Genomic DNA, 15,165 nt, shown 5'->3' on the forward strand with positions numbered 1-15,165 from the left:
ATATAGGAGCTTGTGCGCCTTTGTTGGGGGGTCTTTTGCTTGCAAGACACCCTGCTGCAGCAGTTTCTAATAAAGGGCTATCGCCTTGCATTGGGAGATTCTGTATCGTCTCTATTTATTCATAAATGCTCTTGAGAGGAGGGGAGCCCTACTAAGGCTCTCCCCCGGGTTCGTGGACTCCCTTCTGGGGTTGAACCTAATTTTTTATAACATTACTGAATACTATATAAGCAGGCTGGCTCAGCCCTTCAGTTCAGTTCTGTTCCAGCCTGAGAATAAAGAGAGCTGCTTGAAAATCACTGTGTCGTCTGCTATGCCCACCCACTATTTAATAATCACACTTTTAACGCATGACACGTAAGCAGTTCCAAAGGTAGCAATTATGGTTAATGCGCTACAGCGTATTTTAAAATGACACTGCACCCTCGCATAGCCGGCTTGTGCGTTCCCTCTACATATCTAATCTTATGAATAATGTGCAAATTAGTAACAGCACAGAAACAAGCCTCAGGCACCAAACAGAACTAGTTTAGGAAGGCTAACCTCCTGGTTGCGGCCAGGACGAATCAAGTGAATCAGCAGCTTATCTCTCAGGCTCGGAGACAGAAGGATCCCACAACCAGGAAACAGTGGAACTCTGCTATCCTCAGGGAGCAGCTTGTAGGTCACCAAGTATCTCTCAAGATGGTTGTGGGGCTTCCAGAAAACCATAGTTGCAGCTGTCTCACTCTTCACTCTTGCCCCTACCTCTCTCGCCCTGATCTGGCCACAGTGATCCATGCGACGGTCACCTCCAGATTTGATTATTGTAACTCGCTGTATGCGGGGCGGCCCCTGAAGCTGACCCAGAAACTCCAGCGGGTGCAGAATGCCGCGGCGAGGCTCCTCACGGGGTCTTTGCCGTGGGACCACATTCATCCAGTGCTTTACCAGCTGCACTGGCTCCTGGTGGAGTACAGGGTCAGGTTTAAGGTGCTGGTTTTGACCTTTAAAGCCCTATGCGGCTTAGGACCCTCATACCTAAGGGACCGCCTCTCCTGGTATGTCCCGGGTAGGACCTTAAGGTCCTCAAATAATAATTTGTTGGAGGTCCCGAGCCACAAGGATGCTAGGTTGGCTTCAACTAGGGCCAGGGCCTTCTCAGTACTGGCCCCGACTTGGTGGAACAGTCTGGCACAAGATACCAGGGCCCTGCGGGATTTGGCATCTTTCTGCAGGGCCTGCAAGACGGAGCTGTTCCACCTGGCCTTTGGGTTGGTTTCAGTTTAACCCTGATGTTTCGTTCTTTTGGTGTGATTGGTGGGCTACTTAAAAATGAGGCTGCAGTTTAGATTTAATTTTAAAATGTATTTTAATCTGTATTTTAATGAATTGTTTTATGTTTCTGTTGTGATTTTATTGGTGTTAGCCGCCCTGAACCCGATTTGGCGGGGAAGGGCGGGATATAAATAAAAATTTATTATTATTATTGTTATTATTATTATTCAATGGATGGCACAGGGTTGAAAGATTTCCACACACATGCACTCATGAGGGCTAGTAACTTTTAGTGTATGTGTTCTTAGATCGAAACTTACCTCTTTGGGACAGTAGATTCCCCAAGAAGAGGCCTCTTTAGCAGAAGCAAAAGTATATGGAGGTCTAGAAAGGCTTGTTCTCACCACATACGGGCAGCTTCCCTGCTTGTTTTTGTCTCAGATATGTGGCTTTGTCCTGTGGCCAACGTCAACATGATGATCACAAGATGCTTATGATAGCCCCTCAGGCAGATGGGTTTAAGGCAGGGGTCCCCAAACTAAGGCCTGGGGGCTGGATGCGGCCCAATCGCCTTCTAAATGCGGCCTGCGGATGGCCCGGAAATCAGCGTGTTTTTACATGAGTAGAATGTGTCCTTTTATTTAAAATGCATCTCTGGGTTATTTGTGGGGCCTGCCTGGTGTTTTTACATGAGTAGAATGTGTCCTTTTATTTAAAATGCATCTCTGGGTTATTTGTGGGGTATAGGAATTTGTTCATATTTCTTTTCTTCAAAATATAGTCCGGCCCCCCACAAGGTCTGAGGGACAGTGGACTGGCCCCCTGCTGAAAGTTTGCTGACTCCTGGTTTAAGGGGTGTGGTGCGGAGAACGAGAGAAAAATGTGGAGGTAGAATAATCTACCAACAGGTAGTAGCCATGAGGTGTAGCTCAGTGGACCTTCCATGTTCAAACGCTGTGTACCTCTGAAGTGACAGACCAAAGGCCTATTACAGATATTAATATTGTGCGGTTTGAAGCGACTGGGTGGTTCATAAGAACTGGCTCCTTTTGGAAGTAATCGTTGTCCAGACAGACCCATAAAAGTTTTATTCAAAGTTTACTTGCAGAACCCTTCAAAAAACAGTAAATACAGCAAATGCAAAATGCAGTAAACTAAGATACATCCAAAATATCCACAAGGTCTTGTGCAATGTCCAGCACAGGCTCAGCATCTTAGAAATAAATAATCGCTCCAAAAATCAAAACAGTGTCTCTCTCTCTCTCTCTCTCACCTGACTTAGGCTGCCTAAGGCTATGTCCCTCTTGGAGAGCCATTATTATGACATCCTTTTGTTCTCTGTGGCTGTAGTAGTGTGGGGATAATGATTTCAGCAAGTGATTTCAGCTCTCTGACATAGCAGGCAGGAGACAGCTTCTTTATGTAACACTCTTTATTCAGGCAAACCAGACTGGGGAACTAAGGAGAGGGAAGCTACATTTATAGGGACAGAAGACTGGCTAGAAAGGATACATTTTGGAGGGAACAATCTCAAGCAATCACAAAGCTGCCTTTTGGTGGGAACCAATAAGACTGAGGATCCAAATGCTGCAACTTGAATGAACCAATAGTAGCTGTTCCTTCTGGAACAGGAAGGCAGTTACTTTCCCCTAATGTGAACGCAGACAATAGTAATACAGATATGATAACCCTTGAATCAATACACAACAGTGGCGTTCAGAGAAAGACTAACAGCTGCCACCCTTTCAAGATGGCGATTTGCAACTCCTTCTCTTTGTCACATGGTCAAAGGTTACATTCAGTTTAGAGTAACAGAAAACAATGAACAGGTAATCATTTAGGAGCTTAGAGCCCCTTAGAAAACTAGTGTAGAAAAAAAAAAACAACCCCATGTTAGCAATACATATTTCAGTGTACACCATTTCAGGGTCAATTGTTAAGTATAATTGGTTTAATTGACACTGAAATGGAATGTCTGTTTAGTGGAATGAAGGTTTAACACTGAGAATGGCTAAATACGTATTGGACCACGATGGGCCTTTGGCAAAATCCAAGACGCTCTGTAATGCTGGTAGATTTCCATGAGGATTTTTTAAAATATAAAATTTGCAAATTGCTGCAGAATGTGTGTTGCTGGCATCTGTCTGTATCGAGAAATAATGGAACGTGCCTCCATTAAAGAGGGCGAAGTCAAACTGCTGGGGAATCGCAGGGCCTGCTGTGGCTGCAGAGATCGGTAACTCATAACTGCTGCCTCCTGTGCTGTTTTTGCTGCGTTAGCAGCACCAAAACAACCTCTCCAGGGAGCAGTCCCGGCCAGTGTGTATGGAGGTCCTGGGCTGCCCAGATGGCAATATCCCCCTCTTGACCTTGCTGATATGGTCCAAAGGAAAGCAGAGCAATACGTTTGGTACCAGCTTGGCTGCAGGAGTCACCAGAAGGAGGCGTACAAGGCAGGGGCGTCACAGGGGGGGTGGAGGGCCCCAGGCAGCGCCCCTGCTGGGGGTGACACATCGGGTGTCGGCCCCGCCCATTGGGCTTTTTTAAAACTTTTTTTTAAATTCTTTTTAGGCTATTTTCGGCACTGCTGGGGTGGAGCTGCAGGGGCCGCCAGCGAGTCGGGGTGTCACCCCCCTTGCTGGCCGCCCCTGCGGCTCCGCCCCGGCAGCGCCGAAAATAGCCCCCGCCCTCCAGCAGCTTTTTGCGCCGCTGGCTGGCTGGCTTGCGGAGCCGGGGCAAAGAGAGGGGCGGGCCAGCGAAGAGGGGTGACACCCCTCTTCGCTGACCTGCCTCTCTCCCTGCCCCACTTGCGCTCCCCCGAGGGGGGCCGGGCGGGGGCTTTGGGAGCCTCTGCGGGCAGCAAAGAGTCCCGAAGCCGCTGCTGTAGCACAAAGGGGTGCCAGGCTGTGGCTTCGGGGCTCTTTGCAGCCCGCCGAGGCTCCCAAAGCCCCCGCCTGGCATCCCCCGGGGGCGGGGCGCCGCCGCGTGTGTGTGTGCGTCATGCCGTCATGACACACGCACGTGCCGCGATGCCCCGCCCCCAGGGGTGCCTCTTGGCTTCCCACCCCGGGCAGCCAAGGGGCTAGGAACGCCCCTGGTACAAGGCGCCGTCCAACCATCTTAGGGACTCCACTCCAGATTTGTGTAGGGTTTACCCCTTAGCCTTTTATTATCCCAAAGATGCAAAATGTGGGGAACTGGGGAAATGAGAAACAGAGAGAATGGAAACGGACAGGTCCTTCCATCCCTTGTCCACGAAAGGGCTCTTTTTGGTGCTGGGCCTAGGGCGAGGGTGAGGAGTTTGAGAATTTAGATCCAGGGATGGGAACAGATAGAGACAGGATGTGGAGGATGTCGGGAACACATCCAGTTAATGCAAAGGTCTAGCCAAGCCTGGTGCGTAAGGCAGGGCAAGCTGAGTTGGCAGTGGGCATTAGGAAGGAAGCTAGTTTGGGCCTCTAAAATTTCAGGGAGTTGGATGATCATGGGAAGAAGGGGACTGCCTAAAGCGCTTGAAATCCACTCCATCATTTCTGCCTGCCAGAAGTGTTATACAGTCAAACCTTGCTTGTCGAACGTAATCTATTCCGGAAGCCCGTTTGGCTTCCGAAACGTTCAACAACCGAGGCGCGGCTTCCAATTGGCTGCAAGAGCTTCCTGCACTCAAGGGGGAGCCACGTCGGACGTTCGACCTCCGAAAAACGTTAGAAAACCGGAGCATTTACTTCCGGGTTTTCAGTGTTTGTGGGGGTAGCCTGCGGATGGGACGGCCGGTAATGCTGGAGTCCCGCTCCCACCGCGCCATGAAAAGGGTCCGCTGGCCACGATCTGAAGGTTTTAGCTTGTGAGTTCGGATTGTTGTTGCCTCGGAAGTTCTCTGCGAGCGTCTGTGAGTTCCAAAATGTTCCGGAAAATAAGAAGAACTAAACTAAATGGTGGCCAAAAACTAGACGGCCAAATAAAAGGTTTCTTAAAACGAAAATGAAATAATTACAACGGAGACTGCAGTCTGGTGAAGAAGCCTACTGCTACCCTGCGTGGTTGGTTTCAGTTTCTCTTTCTCTCTGTGCTTGCCATGCAATGATGTTCTTACTCGGCTTGCCTCGTGCTTTCTCCACACCACAAACAGGGAGCGGCCCCTATTTATTAAAGGATCAACCAACGTCATAAGAAGCATAACAACCAATTACAGTCCTGTTACCGTGCTAAGTTTAGGCGGGAAGAAGACTAACGACCGTTACCTTATTTAAAGTTAGAGCGCCTTTTTTACCCGCGGAAGGATCCATGCAGTGAGCTGCCTGTCGGATCCTTTTTCTACTTTTCCTTCCAAGGCGGAAGGATATAATAAAACAAACATAAATAAACATAAATAACCACAGGTGCGAAGGCACCTGCGAAACATATTCCCACAAGTGTTTGGGAGTCCAAATGTTCCAAAATGGAGCCGTTCGGGAACCGAGTTTTGACTGTATTTAATAAATTGCACAAAGTACAAGTACAGTAGGTTCATCCCAGGTCGATGTTTGGGCTGCAGCTTTGGCCCAGAGGATGGCAGCATGTCATGTTGTCGATGGCTCCTGGCTAACTGCTCAGGAAATCAGAAACGCAGAGAGAGAGAGAGAGAGAGAGAGAGAGCACTTTTCAGTTCTTTTATTTCAACTGGAACACATTAAGACTCAGAAAAAGCAGCTTGCTCTCAATCGGACATTGCTTAGAGTAAAGCTCCCCTCCCCTCTGGCCGTTACTTAGGGTTGCCATATTTGGAAGAGCAAAAAACCACGCACATGCACGCACGCACGCACACACACAAACAAGAGAAACAAATAACATTTCTTGTAAACCCCCCCCCCCAAGGATGGAGATGTTGCCCACTGAAAAAAGGACATGTCTGGGGAACCCTGGATGTATGGCTACCTCAGGTCACTTCCTAGCAATTAGGCTCCTCCTCCTGCTTATGGCAGCTGCCAAGGATTCCCTGTTCTGGGATGGGCAGAGCAAGTCTGCTTCTCGGAGAGGGTGGAGGTTCTGGCAAATGTTCCAGAGACGGTGTGTCGCTTGGCTGCTGCACAGATTCCAACTCATCTGACTCCTGCCACTGTTCAATGCTACCTTGCTGCTGTTCTCCATCACCCATTACTTCCCAACTCTCTTCTTCTTCTTCGGTGTGATCTGTCTCAAATCTAGGTCCATGCTCTCTCTCCCCCTTCCTCCTCTCTGGAAGGCTCCTGGGGTGGGTGGGGATCTCCACTGTTCATCCTCATCTAGCCCAGTCCACCTGACACAGCATGGCCCACTTTGCATGGCCACACCCCCAAGGCAGGTGATTGGTTCCTGCTGCCATAGAAATACTTCCAGCTCCACAATAGCTGAGTCTGAGCAGACCGGGGTAAAGCCAGGGAGAATTGGGAATAATAATAATAATAATAATAATAATAATAATTATTATTATTATTATTATTATTCTGTTGTTGTTTATAGTTGTCCATTGCTTTATACCAAAAAAGGCTCAAAGGGACTTAATATGATAAAATACATACGGATAACAAAAATGGTAAAACCCAGAAAAAAAATAAAAACATTTATTAATTCATCCCCCCCCCCCATGTATATACTGTACCACCTTTATCTTCCAAGGATCACAAGGTAGGTTAGGCTAAGAGGTGGTGACTGAGCCAAAGGTCACCCAGTGAGCTTCATGGCTGAGTGGGGATTCGAACCCTGCTCTCCCAGATCACATTCCAACACGGGGATGGGGAACCTTGGGCCAGGAGGACAAATGCGATCCTCTAGGACTCTCTCCCTACTAGCCATGACCCCTCTCATCACAACATTTTGTTGTTGTTGTTTAGTCGTGTCTGACTCTTCGTGACCCCTTGCACCAGAGGACGCCAGGCACTCCTGTCTTCCACTGTGTGCTGGCCCCAGGGGTTTGTCCGTGAAGCGAGGTCCAAGTCCAGTCCTGGGTCTAGGGGTCCAAAGGAGGTCAGTCCGGCGGGGAGCGAGGCAGGGAGCAGGTCAAGGTCCAAGGCAGGTGCAGGCACGATGTTGCAGGTTGAGCATACGCTTGCAACTAAGTTGCTCACGCAACTTGGGCTGGGTCTGGCTGGCTTAGGGCAGCCCCAATCCTCCGGAGACTCGCCTCTCCTCCGGGCCTGGAGGCAAGCACTCCTCCTGTAGGCACTTAGCTCTCTCCGCCTCTCTGTCCTGAGCCTCTGCAGCTCAGGGGGGGCTGGTGGGTTACTGGACCCAGGGGCTGCCTCAGCTTCCTCTGAAGAGGCTGGGAGTGGAGCACCTGCAGGCAATGGGTCCTCCCTCCCATCAGGAGCCAGAGCAGACTCCGCTGATGCCTGCACCTGGGGATCCAGCACAGGTGGGGATCCTTCAGGCTCAAGCCCTGGCCCCGGCTCAGCTGGTTCTGGAGGCGGGGAATCCTGTGCAGGCTGGGATCCCTCAGGTTCAGCATCTGAGTCTGACTCCCAGGCCATCACACACTGCCTCCCGCAGTTTGGTCAGACTCATGTTGGTAGCTTTGAGAACACTGTCCAACCATCTCATCCTCTGTCGTCCCCTTCGAGCCACCTTGGCTTGGAGCCATCGACAGCCCTCTTCTCCTCCTCCCTGAATTTGTCCAGTCCTCTTCTCAAGCCCACTAGGTTGGTGCCCAGCACTGCCTCCTGCAGGAGCGAGTTCCCCATCTAACTCTGAGCTGTGTGAAGGAGGACTTCCTTCCACCTGCCCCGAATCTTCCAGCCTTCAGCTTCACTGCTGATCTGATCTGCAGGACTTGCGGCAGTTTGGGCGAGGTGAGGGAGGCAACAACCTCCGCCCTGTGCCTTCCTTCTGCCGTAGGTGTGGCTCCCGTTTGTGACAACAAGGTGTGTGAGGCGAGGGAGGTGTGCAGCTTTGGAGCTGTTGTTCCATGTGGGATGGGGCTGGTGCTCAATGAGGAAGGGTGGCTGCAGGAGGGTTTGGTGCGGCCAGAGCCCCTTGACCACTCTGCATAAAACCTTTGCCCCAGAGTGGCTCATGATGCACCAGAAACCAAGGCCCAGGCAGGTGAGCATGAAGCTTCTTCCTTCTCTGTATCTTGGCCCCGGGCTTACGAGAACATCTCATTGACAGCCAAATTCCATTTCCTAATATGCCACCGTGTCAACTACAGGGAACCTGTGTTTTACCTGTAACACAATTGTATCTATCCATGTTTTGACCTTGATTGCTGTTGTTGTTGTTGTTGTTGTTGTTGTTGTTCAGTCATTCAGTCGTGTCCGACTCTTCGTGACCCCATGGACCAGAGCACGCCAGGCACGCCTATCCTTCACTGCCTCTCGCAGTTTGGCCAAACTCATGTTAGTAGCTTCGAGAACACTGTCCAACCATCTCATCCTCTGTCGTCCCCTTCTCCTTGTGCCCTCCATCTTTCCCAGCATCAGGGTCTTTTCCAGGGAGTCTTCTCTTCTCATGAGGTGGCCAAAGTACTGGAGCCTCAACTTCAGGATCTGTCCTTCTAGTGAGCACTCAGGGCTGATTTCTTTGAGAATGGATAGGTTTGATCTTCTTGCAGTCCACGGGACTCTCAAGAGTCTCCTCCAGCACCATAATTCAAAAGCATCAATTCTACGGCGATCAGCCTTCTGATTGCTAGGTTGCATCATTTCTATTTGCAGAGAGGTTGGAATTCTTTGTGGATAAATTTATAAGGCAAAGCCAGGTTTCTAACAGATTACCAACAGAAGCTGGATAGCTGAAAAGTACCCAGTATGACATATTTGGCACAGAATGAAGGAAATGGGGCCTTCCTGCCTTCCATTGGTGGTGAGAAGTCTTTGGACAGGATAGGGTGGCCACTTACCAAAAAAGCTTTGAAGGGCTTGCTGTCTCAGACCCAGCTACATATAAGATCTTTAGTAAATGGACAGCTATCGAGACAGGTAGTTTTTAAAAGAGGAGCAAAACAAGGGTGTTTGTTCTCTTTCTCCAGGAGAATACTCTTTCAGGTTTATTGGATTTTATTGTGCTAGCCAAAGGCCATGGCAACATCCAAAGAAGGAAAAGAAAAGAAAGGGACACACACACACACACACACACACACACACACACACACACACAGTTGCTACTTATGCAGTAAAACCATGGTCAAATCCACCAAAATTTCTTATTACACAGAATAAAAAGTAATTCTCAAATAAAATGTGCAAATTAGATCTCAGAGTCCCCTTTGCAACTGACCACTAGCCCATCTCGTTCTTTCTTCCTAATCTTCGTAGCTGCCAAAGCACAGAGAGCCACTTTATAAGTCACAGAGTCATCAGTAACAGCAGCCATTTCACCTTCTCTGCCCTGGTTAGATTTCTTGGGGTCTGTATATAGTAGACACTGTAGTAGGTAAGAATACTCTTAAATATCTGAAGTATCTGAAGATGTTTGCTATTGCAGTAAGGTTGGGTTGGACCTACCGTGGTGCTATAGAAGTAAACAGTGAATAAAGGGTACAAAAGGTAAGTTCTCCATTTATACTGAAGATGTTCTGTTTTCCTCGTTGTTGTTGTTGTTGGTGTTGGTGTTGTTGTTGTTATGCCCAACTAACGGGGTTGCCCCAGCCACTATTGGCAGCTTCCAGCAAATTAAAACAGGATATCGTTAAGCAGAAAGATTACCGGTAACCAAAAGATTAAGGGAATCTAGCAGGGTTAGGAGATATAAAATTAACAAAAGAAAACCAGAGCTGCTCAGTATTGATATAGACTAGAACACTAAAGAAGAAAATAAGATGAGTGAGGAAAGTCAGAATGTACGTACGGTAAGTATAGAAGTATCGAATAATTTTGGTAATCTCTCTAAGGGTGCTAAACATATCTTTTGTTGCTGCTCTTATTGCTGCCTTCATTTTTTTAAAATCTTGTGCCTGATCTTAATTTGTTTTATTCATTCTTCATAGCCACCTTGAAAAGCCTTGGCTGTAAGATGGCCTGAAAAAGTTCAAATGAAATGTAATAATACGATGTCATCTGATCCCGTCTATTGTTATGTTCGGAAGTATAAAGTGTCAGGGCCCTGCGTCGAGCGCAGAATCAGAGGAGAAGGATGAAGTGGCTGAGAACCTGGGCGAACCCTCACCCTGAACCCTCACCCATGAACAAGAGCCTTCTGAGTCTGCCTAAGTCTGCCAAACCACAGCCAGGACCCGCCACAAGCCCCCAGGTGTCAGAAAGGCCCTGCAGAATAAACTCTTCCCTCTTGTCCAGGGGTCCCCAAACTAAGGCCCACGGGCCGGATAAGGCCCACGGGACTTGTTTATCCAGCCCGCAGCAACCCCCACCGCCCACTGCCTCCGCCCGCTCTTACCAGCGCTGCGCTGCACGGCTGCCCACTTCTGGGTCGGAGGAGCACCGGAAATAGCTTGTGCACACGCACAAGCATTATTTGCGGTGCACATCCAGTGTTAGGGCACCAACAAGTTGGTGTGCTGAAGCGCAGCAGTCAAGATGAGATAAGCCAAGGTCAACAGTCCAGGTCAGAAGCCAGCCGAAGACAGGTATCAGTACTGGGGTCAACAGAAGCCGAAGTCAGAGACAGTCCAAGTCAGGAACAAGCCAGGTCAGTCAGGAACAAACCAGGAACACAGGAACAAGATGCCCAGCACAATCGTTGCAGACGCTGTAGAATAGGGCAGCTAGCTTCCTTAAGAAGCCGGTTCACTCCCACGCTTCCTAGGAGCTACAGCTGTCTCTAATTGCCGCCTTCGCTTCTCAGCTCGGCGTTCTACAGCCCCACTTCTTCCTCTAGCTCTGGTCTTCCCTCCTCTTCCCTGTCAGATTCCTCCTCTTCTGAGGAATGCTGCCACCAGTCTTCCCCAGGTACGAATTCCTCAGATTCCTCTGTGGGTGCTGCCTTGTCAGGGGGGGCTTGCCACCACTCCTCCTCATCTGACTCGACCCTGACATTCAGGTCGGAGGAGGCCCATGCACATGCACACAAGCTATTTCCGGTGCTTCTCCAACCCAGAAGTGCGCTGGAAATAGCATGTGTGCACGCCTATTGGGCGCCGCTTCCCCGCCCTCCAGCCCACCGCGCGATCGGCACTGGAGACACCAGCCCAAGGCGTGGGAAATTTGCTGACCCCTGCTCTTGTCCTTCCCAGCAGCCAGCATTCAGAAGCATTTGCTGCCTCCAACAGTGGAGGCAGAACATAGCCAATGAATTTGGACAAACTGGAGACCACCACCAAAGTCTAGAGCAAATAGCAGCCAGTAGGCTGGGTCTTTATTAGAAGCAAAGACTGTCGCGACAGGGCTCCCACTCCTCACAACGAAGGGAAAATGGAAGCCCCAAGAAAGAAGTGTCCCCAACTTTTATTACCTCCCCCCCTGCACCGAGATACACCCCCATCAGAATATTTACAAGACGGGAGGGGCTAGGAGCAGAAACCTGAGCAGTTTCACACCTGAGCTGCTCCTTGCCATACCCCTCCCGGATGAGCTGTCCAAGGAAACAAAAGGTGGCATTGCCCCAGGAAAGGGTTGAGCATGGTCCTATTGAGTGGAATCCACTCCTGAGCGGTGGTCTTTTGTTAACCAGATCTTTTCCGTCTGGCGATGCTGAGGCGGGGAAATCGGGTTTCCTGTGCCTGCTGTGTGGAAACCCGAGACATCACCTTGCCAACAAAGGTCCGTATAGTTAAAGCTATGGTTTTCCCAGTAGTAATGTACGGAAGTGAGAGCTGGACCATAAAGAAGGCTGATTGAAGAATTGATGCTTTTGAATTATGGTGCTGGAGGAGACTCTTGAGAGTCCCCATGGACTGCAAGAAGATCAAACCTATCCATTCTCAAAGAAATCAGCCCTGAGTGCTCACTAGAAGGACAGATCCTGAAGTTGAGGCTCCAGTACTTTGGCCACCTCATGAGAAGAGAAGAATCCCTAGAAAAGACCCTGATGTTGGGAAAGATGGAGGGCACAAGGAGAAGGGGATGACAGAGGATGAGATGGTTGGACAGTGTTCTTGAAGCGACTGGCATGAGTTTGGCCAAACTCCAGTTACAGGTGGGTAGCCGTGTTGGTCTGCCATAGTCAAAACAAAATCGAAAATTCTTTCTAGTAGCACCTTAGAGACCAACTGAGTTTGTTCCTGGTATGAGCTTTCGTATGAGCTTTTTGGCCAAACTGCGAGAGGCAATGAAGGATAGGCGTGCCTGGCATGCTCTGGTCCATGGGGTCACGAAGAGTCGGACACGACTGAACGACTGAACAACAACGTGCCTGCTGTGTACGTGCAGCCGCGCCTCGGAGATCATGGAGGATGAAGTCCCAGGTCGGCCCTGTCACTAGGCTTCAACAGGGCATCGTTTTCCAAGCGAAAAAGTCAAGAATAAACGTACAGAAACAAAACGGAAACATTGTATCTCAAAGTTGCAACATTTTGATTGAATCAGTCACGGTCAATTGACTGCGGAAACATTCTAATGACACCTAGTTAGCCTGTCAAGATAAGCCTGCAGTACCAGCGAGCTGGCCACCAGGGGCGCTGTTCTGGAACGTCATTCATTTTTTTTTTTATGAATTAACGAAGTCCGTAAGGGGAAGGAAACCGGGGTTTTCGAGCCTATTCTCCCCTTATCTACGGGAAGGCCACGTGCAAAAGAGGGGTACAACGTGTATGGGGTTTTTTTATGGTGCTTGTGCAACTTGTGACGGGGAATTCTGTAACACAAACCATCCAAACTGACGACATCGCCACGCCTTGAGGAAGCAAATTCCATTGCTTAACTATGTGGGGCATCCCTTTGGAAACCTCCTCCAAACAACAAAGGGACAAGGCAAAGGGATGGTATCCGCAATATACAAAATAAGGTAAAGGTAAAGGGACCCCTGACCATTAAGTCCAGTCGTGTCCGACTCTGGGGTTGCGGCGCTCATCTCGCTCTATAGGCCAAGGGAGCCGGCATTTGTCCGCAGACAGCTTCCGGGTCATGTGGCCAGCATGACAAAGCCGCTTCTGGTGAACCAGAGCAGCGCACGGAAACGCCGTTTACCTTCCCGCTGGAGCGGTCCCTATTTATCTACTGGCACTTTGACGTGCTATTGAACTGCTAGGTGGGCAGGAGCTGGGACCGAACAGCAGGAGCTCACCCTGTCGCAGGGATTCGAACCGCCGACCTTCTGATTGGCAAGCCCTAGACTCTGTGGTTTAACCCACAGCGCCACCTGGGTCCCTTAATATACAAAATACTACTCCCAAAATCCCACAAACCCCCTAGACGTAATCAAAAAGCAATGGGAAGACGACATAGGCTATGAGCATAGCTGTCAACTTTTCCCTTTTTTTGTGAGGAATCCTATTCGGAATAAGGGAATTTCCCTTAAAAAAAACAACGGGAAAGGTTGACAGCTATGCCTTGTGCCCTCCATCTTTCCGAACATCAGGGTCTTTCCCAGGGAGTCTTCTCTTCTCATGTGGTGGCCAAAGTATTGGAGCCTCAGCTTCAGGATCTGTCCTTCCAGTGAGCACTCAGGGCTGATTTCCTTCAGAATGGAGAGGATTGATCCATGGGACTCTCAAGAGTCTCCTTCAGCACTATAATTCAAAAGCTTCAATTCTTCGGCTATCAGCCTTCTTTATGGTCCATCTCTCACTTCCGTACATTACTACTGGGAAAACCATAGCTTTAACTATACGGACCTTTGTCGACAAGGTGATGTCTCTGCTTTTTAAGATGCTGTCTAGGTTTGTCATTGCTTTTCTCCCAAGAAGCAGGCGTCTTCTAATTTCGTGACTATCGGCATTGATCATGGAACCCAAGAAAGTAAAATCTCTCACTGCCTCCATTTCTTCCCCTTCTATTTGCCAGGAGGTGATGGGACCAGTGGCCATGATCTTAGTTTTTTTGATGTTGAGCTTCAGACCATATTTTGCGCTCTCCTCTTTCACCCTCATTAACAGGTTCTTTAATTCCTCCTCACTTTCTGCCATCAAGGTTGCGTTATCAGCATATCTGAGGTTGTTGATATTTCTTCCGGCAATCTTAATTCCAGTTTGGGATTCATCCAGTCCAGCCTTTCGCATGATGAATTCTGCATATAAGTTAAATAAGCAACATATATAGCCTACCCTTAACCAGTCCTGTTTTCCCTGGCTGGAACATGTCCTTGACCCAGAATATTGTGTCCCGTTCTTGGCACCACAATTTAACAAGGATGTTGACAAGCTGGAACATGTGCAGAGGAGGGCAACCAAGATAATTGAGGGTCTGGAAACCAAGCTTTATGAGGAACATTTGGGGGAACTGCATATGTTTAGCCTAGAAAAAAGGAGACTGAGAGTGGATCTACACACGGGGTGGGGGAATGCTATCAACAAGTCAGAAATTAAGTAGTTATAACAAAAGAAAAAGAAAAACCCTATGTAAAAATCACATAGAAAAATTGTTTGCTCTCCAGTGCCATCTGCTGTTGCATGTTTATAACACATTCAAAGCATTGTTTCTTGACTAATGGAGCTGAGTCCAGAGAGTAGATATGATGGCCATCTTCAAATATCTAAAGGGCTGTCACGTGGAAGATGAAGCAGGCTTTTTTTCTGCTCAGAAGGGTAGCACTCAAACCAATGACTTCAAGTTACAAGAAAGAAGATTCTGACTAAATATCAGGAAGAACCTTCTTACAGTAAGAGCTGTTCAACAGGGGAATGGTCTTCCTCAGAAGGTGGTGGATTCTCCTCCCTTGGAGGTTCGTGAGCAGAGACTGGATGGCTCCCTGCCACGGACATTTCCCTGCATTGCATGGGGGTGGGGCTAGATGACCCTCGGGGGTCCCTTCCAACTCTACGACCTCTCACGATGCCTCGTGGATAGAGAATCGGGTGTCTGAATGTGCATCTTGAAAATAGCCTACTGTATACTAAGTTAAGAC

The sequence above is a fragment of the Lacerta agilis genome, chromosome 17 (assembly GCF_009819535.1).
Source record: "Lacerta agilis isolate rLacAgi1 chromosome 17, rLacAgi1.pri, whole genome shotgun sequence".
NCBI classification, from domain to species: Eukaryota; Metazoa; Chordata; class Lepidosauria; order Squamata; family Lacertidae; genus Lacerta; species Lacerta agilis.